The sequence below is a fragment of the Chiloscyllium plagiosum genome, chromosome 25 (assembly GCF_004010195.1).
Source record: "Chiloscyllium plagiosum isolate BGI_BamShark_2017 chromosome 25, ASM401019v2, whole genome shotgun sequence".
NCBI classification, from domain to species: domain Eukaryota; kingdom Metazoa; phylum Chordata; class Chondrichthyes; order Orectolobiformes; family Hemiscylliidae; genus Chiloscyllium; species Chiloscyllium plagiosum.
This window is the reverse complement of record NC_057734.1, coordinates 41,794,293-41,806,035: the sequence shown is the minus strand read 5'-3', so window position 1 is coordinate 41,806,035 and position 11,743 is coordinate 41,794,293.

The window sequence follows — 11,743 nt, the reverse complement described above, 5'->3', positions numbered from 1 at the left end:
GCAACCTTACCCAGTAGGAGCTCAAATAGCTTAGAGATTTTGATGTCTCTCCAGAACCAATCTCAGGATATGGGGTATGCCATTTTGGACTGAGACAAGGAGAAATATCTTCAACCGACACAATGGTGAACTTGTGGAATTCTCTGCCACAGAAAGCAAGCGTGGCCAAAATATTCCATGTTTCAGGAAGGAGATAAATATGATTCTTAGGGGTAAAAGGGTATTGGATGAAAGGAAGAACAGGGGACTGAGTTGGATGGCTGAATGGCCTCGCTCTGCTCTTATTTTCCATAGAATTCCCACTGCATGGAAACAGGCCGTCTGACCCAATAGTTCCACACCAATTCTCCGAAGAGCATCCCACCCAGACTCATCCCCTACTCTATCCCTGTAACCCTGCATTGCCCATGGCTAGTCCACCGAACACTATGGATAATTTAGCATGGCCTATCCACCTAACTTGCCAGGCTTTGGACTGTGCGAGGGAAGTGGAACACCCAGAGGAAACCCACGCAGACACAGGGAGAATGTGTAGGAAGTTCCACACAGACAGTCGCCCGAGGCTGGAATTGAAACTGGGTCCCTAGCACTGTGAGGCAGCAATGCTAACCACTGAGCCACCATGCCAGCCCATTTTCTATATTTCAGTTGGAAAAGTAGACCTATGTTCAGGACGTGGGAATAAAATTACTTGGGAGAGGGAACCTATAGATCCCTATCTAATCCAAGTGGAGAAAGTCCTTTGAGGAACATCCATAAAAGTTATTAGCATTTTCCAGGAATTTTCCCTTGAAGGGGCAGAATACTTGTCTCCTCTGTCATGATCCAGAGGTTTCAATCTGAACTCCAGAGACTTTATGAGGGTCCCAGCAAGAGGATACAATGCTGTCACGATCATTTCAAATTCAACTTCATTAATAGTAACCATGAAACCATTATTGATAGTTATGAACAGCAGTCTGGTGGGGAAAGGTTTAAAAGGGGCCTAAGGGGCAACCTTTTCATGCAAATGAAGGGAACATGTTGCCAGAGGAAGTGGTGGAGGCTGGTACGATTACAACATTTAAAAGGCATCTGGATGGGTATGAATAGGAAAGGTTTAGAGGGACATGGGGCAAATGCTGGCGAATAGGACGAGATTAATTTAGGTTACCTGTTTGGTATGGGCAAATCGGACCAAAACATCTGTTTCCATGCTGCATGCTTCTATGGTTATCTGGATTCCAGTGAAATTCACATCCCAGGCCAATAGAAAAGAGACTGAAACTGAAAACTCATTTACTCCCACAAGCCATTCAAAGATTCTCTTATTTTAATGAGAAAGTGAGTTCTCCTCAAGTGTCCTGGTTAATATTTATCCCTTATTAAACATATTGAGATTATCTGGTCACCAGCTAGTTGCTGTTGGTGGAAGCTTGCTGTGTACATATTGGCTGCTTCTCTCATCACAACAATGACTGCAATTCAGGACATCTTCATCGACTGTACTTCATGCTGAGGGTTCTTTGCAAAAGGTGATAAATAAATGAAAACCAAAATGACTCCCGATGCTGTAAATCAGAAACAAAAATAGAAATTGCTTGAAAAGTTCAGCAGGTCTGGCAGCATCAGTGAAGAGAGATCAGAGTTAACGTTTCAGGTCTGGTGACCCTTCCTCAGAAGTAGAAGAAATTCGTAGACGTGTTTCCCTTTGATGCAGACGCAGTGAGCAGAGAAGATACTGCAGTTGTTACAGACTCTACTGAAACCCTGTTTCACGGAGAAAGGTTCAGGGGAACTTGACAAAGATCCCAATCCCCGATGAAGGGCTTATGCCCGAATCGTCGACTCTCCTGCCCCTCAGAAGCTGCCTGACCTGCTGTGCTTTTCCAGCACCACACTTTCTGACTCCCAGTGGTTTCTGCCGACCTGGTGAATCCTGAAGTGGTGGACGTAGACCAATTCAAATCCAAATTGGTGGGAATCAGAACGGGACGTTTCCCATCAACCTCCAACTGGTATCAATTCAGCTGCATTCTCTGCACAAGTCAGTGAAGGTGAGAAGGGGGGCTTTTGTACTTAATCCTTTGTTTCACATCTTTGGTACACAGGAGTTGTTTTTGTTGCCTTGTGTTTTTGCGTTTTGTAAACTCATCACCAGAAACTTGTGGTTTTTGGCTTGTGCCAATTGGTCTATGTCTGTGGGGCAAGGATGTTACTGGGCTGAATCTTGTGGCAGATTTTCTATGAGTGAAGAGGAGGTTGTGCTTAGTTTGGAGGGATCCTACCACAACACCTTGCGAGATTTCTTATCAAACTCATCCCAGGAACTACCTACCCAGCTCTGGCGGCGTCTCTGATGTGACTGTCATCCGAAACAACTCACCATTCAGTGGGTACCCACCAAAGACTGGCATCCCCATGTGTCAGCACCATCTTTAAAAGCCCATTGCCAATCACTGTCAACCCAGAGGTGCCCTGCATGTGCCACAGACAGGGCAAACAAAAGGGAATGCTTTGTGGGGAGGAACCTGGAGGTTGTGACACCAAACTGCAGCATCCTGTCTTAGATTACCCCATCCATGGATATTGTCTCAGCATCTAGAGGAATGCACAGCAATGTAGAAACGGTCAATGATTTTCTCACTCTGCCAGTGTCAGTGCCACTATCTCCCTCCACTACCTCACCCTCACTCTCTGTGATTGTACCCACCTCCCACCACGGCTCATGCTCTACCACTCTCTCACTGTTGCCTGCAACCACTTCCCTCACTCGCTGTCGCACACTCCAACGCCACTAACCCTGTTAGCCCTCTGTGCTGCCCTCTGCTCATTCTCCTGTAACACATGCCCACCCTGCACTGACCGTAATAGCCGTGCCACCCCACTTTCATCTCTCTCTCTCTCTCATTCCCACAGGAAAGCAGCTCACAGTAGGGCAGAAGGTATGTCAGGCTGGCCCACATTCAGCTACTCAACCCGTATGGAGGGAGCATCCTGACACCGACTGCCCTGAGCAGCTAACTGACCATGTCCAAGCCCCTGGCGTGGTATCAGAGGCTGCCCTTCACTTACTGTGCTGGGACCCCCTGAGCGAGGGCTATCTCCCTTGATCTGAATGAGGCCTGCTGACATCCGGGACAAACCTCCTGGTTTTATCTGAGGTTAAAGGCAAAGCAATACCAAAGTAAAATTGACCTGGGAGCTCAGGCTGAGAGGGCTGTGCAATGTTTTGAGCATTCACTAAGGCCCAGGGTAAGGGAGCACTGTGACAGTGAAGAGCCCAGAAAGGCAGCCTGGTCTAGCCCATGAGCTGGGTATGTGTCCCTGTGTATGTAGAGCCCTTGTTTCAGTATTGCAATGAGAGTTACCGGTACAGCACTGAAATGCAGAAGGGCCCTGCTTGGGGCAGCACAGTGGCACAGTGGTTAGCACTGCTGCCTCACAGCGCCAGGGACCTGGGTTCAATTCCAGCCTTGGGCGACTGTCTGTGTGGAGTTTGCACGATCTCCCCGTGTCTGCGTGGGTTTCCTCCCACAATCCAAAGATATGCAAGTTAGATAAATTGCCCATAGTGTTCAAGGATGTGCAGGCTAGGTGCATTATCTAGGGGTAAATGTAGAGTAGTAGGGGAATGGGTCTAGGTAGGTTACTCTTCAGAGGGTCAGTGCCGGTGTGTTGGGCCAAATGGCCTGTATCTACACTGTAGGGATTCTATGATCTATATGCCAGGAGGGTTCATAGAGACTGGCATATATTGGATGCCAAGATCCTTTGAAGTGGTGTGCCCATGGAGCACCGTTCTGAAGAAAGGTCATTAGATCCAAAACATTATCTCTGCTTTCTCTCTGTCTTCAGATGCTGCCAGACCTGCTGAGTTTCTCCAACAATTTCTGTTTTTGCTTCAGATTTCCAGCATCTACAGTTTCTTGTTGTTCTTTTGTCCAACATGGAAGTCCTTTGGAGCAAGCAATGAGCTTAAATCTCTGGGTGTTTACTCTGGTCTTCATATTGAGGATTCTCAACTTATTCAGTGTGTTTGCTAAGCTAGGAAGCTAAATATTAAAGAGACTCGTTCATAAGGGATTTAACGAGTAATAATCCCCCAATGATTACGAGCTGCTGCCACTGAGACGTTCTCCCTGTTGCTAGACAAATGCACAAACGGTGCAACAAGAGATGCTCCCAACATGGAGATGGGCATGACAGGGCTACTCACCCAACCCGACCACTCATCTTGTGTTATCCCCATTGCTCAGGCCCCTGTAAGAATCTGCTGATAGTTTTAACTCTGGATCATGGATCTGGTGTTATCCTGAACATCAGAATGATCTGTTGATTCAGGAAGCCCAGTCGGCATTCTTAAGAATTGTGATTTGGTTGGAACTGGATGTTTTGATAACTGAATCTTCAAATGTTCAGGAATGGTCAGGCTGGTCTTGGTTCTCAGCACCTTGCTGTTCTTACAGGCAGTGCACCCTGTCAGTCTCTCTGTGGACGGAGACATTGGTGAGTCACTGTTATTCCCCACCGGGCAGCATGGGTGGAATTGTACAGGAGCTGAATGACATTGGCATGGGAGGGATCATCCAAGAAGTCCACTGAGACTTGTCTCGACATCAGGAACAACTCGCTGCATCCTTTAAGCAAGCTGTCGTCTAGTCTGTCTTTTTCCATTGCACCCTTCTCCCAGGTCTATGCACTCAGGCAGCTCCTGGAGCTGGAAGTCTCAGTGCGGAGAGACCCTCCAAGCAGCACATTGACTGCATAGCTTACAGCAGATACTGTTCATACAAGGTGCTGGCACACAGACAGACCACCTGCCAGTGTGGATCTGTCCAGAGGGTGGTGCCGTTCAGGGAGCGGCTTCCATTGAACAGGGCATAGAAGCTGACACCTACAGCACGTGCCAACAACCCGCATGGCAAACACACCGCTCGCTAGGTCAACCAAACGGCGACATCGAATTGTGAGTGGGACTTGCTCTACGGTCCAGTCAAGGGGGTGGGGGCGGTCAGACAGGGCATCCTGGTACCATCAGCCACGGGTACAGTTTAGACACAGTCCAGGGGGTGGAGGGGCACTTGGCCATAGTCAATCATTCACTTGGGCCAGTCTCTGCTGGGGGATATGTTCAGCTACACTTGGGGAGCAGATGACAGTCAGTCCTGTAGGGACTGCAGCAGCAGTCGGAGGGGATTGTATCTCATCAGTTGGTGGTCAGGGCTTGGCTCGATCCTGTCTCGGTGCTGCTGCAAATACAGTCCTGGGGATCCACACACTGAGGACATTGCAAAGTGGGGCTCCAGGGGCAAGTGCAGGATTCACACCTGCTGGACGTGAGGACACTGAAGACACAGATACACACTGCAGCTGTTTTTTCTTTTTCATTCACCAGATGAGCATTTCACTGTCTAGGCCAACATTTATTGGCCAACCCTAAATGCCCAGAGAGCGGTTAAGAGTCAACCACATTGCTGTGGGTCTGGGGTCACATGTAGGCCAGACCAGGTCAGGATGGCAGCTTCCTTCCCTGAAGGGCAGAGATAATTTTTTTCCCAACAATCAGCTCATGGTCATCACTTAGACTCTTAAATCCAGATTTTTATTGAACTCAGATTTAACCATCTGACATGGTGGGATTCAAACCCAATTCTCTGTGGATTGGCAGTTGAGCAATAATACCACTAGGCCATTGCCTCCCCATCATTTCATTGTCCATTTACAATGTGTGCACAGTGAACGTGCATAGGGTTCAAATCTTGGTCAAAGGTGACTTGCACCATATCTTGGTCATTGTAAATTGAACATTGGTGAATCAATAATATGGAGGTTGGTGACAGTGATTTAAAATGAGGCGACACATTTCCTCATGCAACTTCCTCGGGGGCTGAGAGATGGAGACCATCACTTCATTATCCGTCATGTAATGATCTGTATTAAATACAATAAATAGTTGATCGCGGATTTGTGTCTGGGATGGGAGGTGGATGCTTCCTTTTGGACAGAACTCCTGCTGTGTGAGGCTGACATTGAGTTGGCGACATAGCTCTCGGTATGGGGCCAGTGTGAGTCCCGCGGTATTGAGGTGTGCGTGCAGACCTCGTCAACAGGCCTCCACTGACTGGTCTCAGAGTGAAGAACCTGCGTTTCTCTTTATGCTCCCAACAGACGTAATTTCCATCAACAGGCAGGCACACTAGCACAGGTGAGATGTCCATCGCTGTGATTGCCTCCCGGAGAAGGGAGATCCAGGAGGAACTGGGGCAGATGGCCAGGCCAGGGGCAGCAACAGGCCACCATTAATACCACTGGATGGGAGGTATTGGTGAAACAGTGTTACCGGACAAGTTGTGGGAGGTATCGGTCAGTTCATGTTATTCCCCCTGTAATGGGAGGTGGTGGGTCTGTCTGTGTTAATCCCCCTGTAATGGGAGGTGGTGGGTCTGTCTGTGTTAATCTGTATTACTGAGAGTTGCTACAACTCTGAGAAAATCCCCAATGGTAACACACACCAGACTCAGAGGTGATATCAAATCAAATAGTTTTATTGTTCATTGGGATACAATAAACACTGGGCTGGCAGTATTTCTTCTACATTCTTCGTAGCACCGATGGTGACAGGAATAAGCACCCTGATATTGGACAGGAGCAGGCACTAGTAAAATAGGATGTTTTTCACAGCATTTTGTTCATTTTCAAACTCAGCGAGTATTATCCTAGTTTGAGAGTTGCAATGTGTGTATGACAAGGCTGAGACCAGTGCATCCAGACGATAAAACCTCACATTACTGTTGAAGAATGTGGGGTTAGGTAACCTGTTTACGGTTGTCAAGAAAATGTCAAAAGAATTCATTATTAAGAAAGTGAGAATAGGACACTTGGAAAATGATGACATCACCCTCATCTACAAGCAGAAGGGGGAGAGGGAAGAAATTAGAAATTGGAGACCGATCTCACTGTTAAACACAGTCCACCATCATAGGCATGGCGAGTTGAGCCTGACCCTTTGCCCAAGGCGATGGGGCAATTTAATAGGAAAGAGGATGGCAGATGAAGTAACTTGGGGAAATGTGATGTAGGACAAAGGGAGAAAGGGCTTGCCTTTCAAAATGATGAGGAACTGTCAAATGTTGCAACTGAGAGGGATTTGGAAGACCTTGTTTACAAAATACAAACACACAAGCCAAGCAAAAAGGAAGAAAAAATTGTACACTGGGCTTTATGGCAAAAGGATGGGAGTGTAAGAGTGAGGAAGACATTGATAAGACCACATCTAGAATCCTGTACACTCCACTAGTTTCTGTATCTAAGGAAGGGTTCATTTGTTGAAAATAGGTGTGAAGATGATTTGCTAGATTGACTTTTTGAATATGTAGCCTGTGCTGCAAGAGCCATGGAGTAGAATACATCAACATTCTTCAGGAGAGTGAGAAGTGATCTCAATGAAACATTAAAAATTATAAAATGACTTGCAAAAATAAAGACTGGGAGTTGTTTCCCTGGTTGGTGATTACAGAAGAGGATTTTTTAATAGAATCCATACAGTATTGGAAACAGGCCCTTTGGCCCAACAAGTCCACACCAACGAGCAACCCACCCAGACCCATTCCTTTACATTTACCCCTGACTCATGTACCTAACCTACACCTCCTTGATCACTATGGGAAATTTAGCACGGCCAAGTCACATCTTTGGATTATGGGAGGAAACCAGAGCACCCAGAGGTAACTCATGCAGACACGGGGAGAATGTGCAAACTCCACACAGACAGCCACCGAAGGTGGGACTCGAACCCGGGTCCCTGGTGCTGTAAGGCAGCAGTGCTAACATCTCGGAAGTTTGTGATTTTCAGAGATTCTCAGATGAGGACACCCAGTTATTGAGTACATTCAAGGCTGCGATTTAGATGTTTCTTTGGACTGTAACAAAATTCAGGGATATAGTACTGGATAGGAAAATGGAGTTGAGTTTGAAGATTAATCATGATCTCATTTCATGGTGGATCTATTTCCAGGAATCATGTGGCTTATTCCTACTCTTATTTCCTATGTTCCTGTCTCATAAGGGTGGCACAGCAGTATTGTCACTGGACTAGTGTTCTGAAAATCCAGGCTGACACTCTCAGGTCATGGGCTTAATCCTAATACAGGAGCTCAGAGAATTTAAATTCAATTCGTTAATAGAGATTGGAACTTGAAAATAGGCCTCTGCATGGTGACTGTGAAACTCCGAAATGGCCAAACATGCAGCAGGGGCAATTTGGGCTGAAGGGCCTGTCTTCATGCTGTAGACCTATATGACTCTATGACTATGTCACTCAGTTCAGGAGCAATTAGGGATGGACAACAGATGCTGGTCTTGCCTTGTGAGCCCGTAACCTCTGGATCACGACTGCAGTGGGATGTACTGTTCCATATGGTGTCAGTCTTCATGTGTCTTATAGGTACAACTACCTGGATGAATGATGAGTATTCCATTGCATTTCTGACTCCAGTCTTACGGAGAGATGGAGAGATCAGAATGTCAGCCACTTTTTTATCTCATTCACAGGATGTTAGCATCACTGGCTGGGTCAGGTCTATTGCCCGTCCCTATTTGCACTTGAGAAGGTGATGGTGAGCTACCTTCTTGAATTGCTACAGTCCATGTGCTGCAGGATTAGGGAGGGATTTGCAGGATTTTGACCCAGCGACACTGAAGGAACGGCGACAGATTTCCAAGTCAGGATGGTGACCAGCTTGGAGAGGAAATTGTAGATGATAGTGTTCCCATGTATCTGCTGCCCTTGTCCTTCTAGATGGAAGTGATCATGGGTTTGGAAGGTGCTGTCTGAGGATCTTTGATGAATTTCAGCAGTGCACCTTGTAGATAGTCGACGCTGCTACAACTGAGCGTTGGCGGTGAAGGGAGTGGATTTTTGTAGATGTGGTGCCAATCAAGCGCGTTGCTTTGTCCTGGATGGTGTCAAGCTTCCTGAGTGTTGTTGGAGCTACACCCAAACAGACAAGTGAGGAGTATTCCATCACAGTCCTGACTTGTGCCTTGGAGACAGACTTTGGGGAGTCAGGAGGTGACTTCTTCCTGTAACCACCATGCTGATGCAGCTGGTCCCCACTTGTATATCTGACCGTTAGTAGCATCCGAAATGTTGATGTTGGGATATACCTGTGATAACGGTAAGATCAAGCTTTTGCTTGTTTACAATACCCATTGCTTGCCACCTCTTGGTATGAATGTCAATTTCATTGAAAACAATTTGAGAACGTGGACATCACTGGCAAGGCCAGCAATCTTTGCTCATCCCCAAACACACTGAAAATGTGGTGATGAGCCATCCTCTTGAACTGCTGCAGTCCATGTTGTGAACAGCTCCCATGGATGCTCTTGGGAATGGTGTTGCAGGATGTTGACCCAGTTGACAGTAAAGGAACAGCAATTCAGTTTCAAGTGAAGATGGGGTATAACTTGCAGGTGGTCATGTCGGCTGCCCTTCTAAGTTGTGGAGGTTACACATTATTGGAAGGTGGTCTCACGTGGGCAAAAAAATAAATGACCTAGACAATCAGTGGGATCAGTACATAATAAGCTGAAACTTTCTTCTGAGCTTGTTGGAAATTTTTGTATGAGTGGGTCTGAAGCGAATGTCTACTTACAGATTTAGCTATGGCAGGGTTTTGAGTTAGCTCAGTCACTTGTGTTTCAGGAATGGGAAGACCCCTGGGTGACATAACCCTGCAGTAGCATGACTGGAACTGTGGAGAGTTAAGTGTTTTCTTCGGTTTGGTGATAGTATTCTGATGTCTCTTCTTTGTATTTTTGATTTATTCGTGATATAGAGGCAAGTGCCTGCATTCAAGCGTCCACCACTCACAAATTTGCTTCTCCGCACAATGCTTAATGTGCACCTTTTCACCTGCCATGAATCCAGCTTTCACCCATCTGTCCTCTTAAAGAAGGAAGCATGAGAGGCTTACTTCCATCGGTTATGTATTGAGCAGTCTGCCATGCTTGAAAATCAATCAATTTTGGCTTTCTCCAGGAATACAATCCCCTGCAAACAGCAGAATTTTACTGGACGTGTGGAGGTCAAAGGTGAAATTGGTTCAAGAAATGTGAGTGAAACTCAGTAAAGCACGGGAAAGTGATATCTCAGGAAGGAGGTGAAAAGTGTAACACTGGAAAAGTACAGTAGGTCAGGCAGCATCCGAAAAGCAGGAGGGTCGATGTTTCGAGCATAAGCCCTTCATCAGGAAAGAGCTGGCCCTGCATCATTAAAATGTACAGCACATTTGTAGCGACTCCACTTTCAAGGAGCTATGAACCTGCACTCCAAGGTCTCTTTGTTCAGCAACACTCCCTAGGACCTTACCATTAAGTGTATAAGTCCCACTAGGATTTGCTTTCCCAAAATGCAGCACCCATGAGCTGCCAGAGGAAGTGGTGGAGGCTGGTACAATTGCAACATTTAAGAAGCATTTGGATGGGTAATATGAATAGGAAGGGTTTGGAGGTATATGGGCCAGGTGCTGGCAGGTGGGACTAGATTGGGTTGGGATATCTGTGCTGTACATCTCTATGACTATGTACAGTAGGGTTTAACACAGTAAGACAGATGAGACCAGGAAAGGAGTCCAGCGCTGCTGAAGCAGGATCAGTGTGTTGTATTTCAGCTTGAAGCAGCCCACATTGCCATGATTTGTCAGTCTAACCCCGAATGCTGTAAACTGGGACAGCCCTTAGCAGAAAGTTTGTCAATTGTCATTCAACAATCTCACCTCTGATCTAGTGATTGAGGGAAGGCAATTAAATAAAGAGGTGGTACACAGGCATCTACAAACCCTTGGAATGCAACCGAACCTGCCTGGAGACATCCAAAACCCAAGTTAGTCTATATTTTTTTGAAAACGGAGCGACACAACAGCGTTGAGTCAAACAGCAGGAGCTGTACCTACCTGATTTATATATAATTTAGAGATAATTGCAGAGGGGATCCTGAAGAGGGAGACTGTATAAGACCCTCCTCGTGTGAGGAGGAACCTGCCAGCAAAGCTCAGTCACACCACACATGATAAAAGGACAGCAAAAGGCCACTGTTGCCATGGTAACCGGTCTCAATGTTAACCCAATCTCATGGATTTCTTGCACACTCAATAGAGGTTTAATAAAACTCAGCTTTGATTAAAACAAAAACTTGTGGTAAACCACTCTTAAACATTGGCACAAGAGCAACTGAGTGTGAATTTCCTGCAGTTGGTCAAAGAGGCAATTCCTCAGCCTTAGCTTATTCCAACCCAGTTTACTGCATCAGGTGCTCCCAATGTGGTCTTCTCTACATTGGCAAAACCGATCGTAAACTCAGGGAACGGTTCACCGAGCATCACAACCGGCCCACAGGGGCCAACCGTACCTCCCAGTCACCGCCCATTTCGATTCCCCTTCCCATTCCCTTTCTGACATGACCATCCCTGGCCTCCTCCATTGGCAAAACAAAACCACAGCTCCTTTTGGAGGAACAACACCTCATCTTCCACCTGGGCACCCTACAGCCTGGACGACCCAACATTGAGTTCTCCAATTTCAAATAACCTCCCTTCCCATCCCCCGACTCCCTTCCCAGCCCCTCTCCCTCCCTTCCACTGCTCCCTGCCACCAACTGGATTCATTCCTCCCATTGACCAACCGGGAGGTACCCTCTACCTGTCTTCACCGATCCCCACTTCACCACCCTGCCCCGCCTCCCCTTTATCTGCTGCTCCTCCCA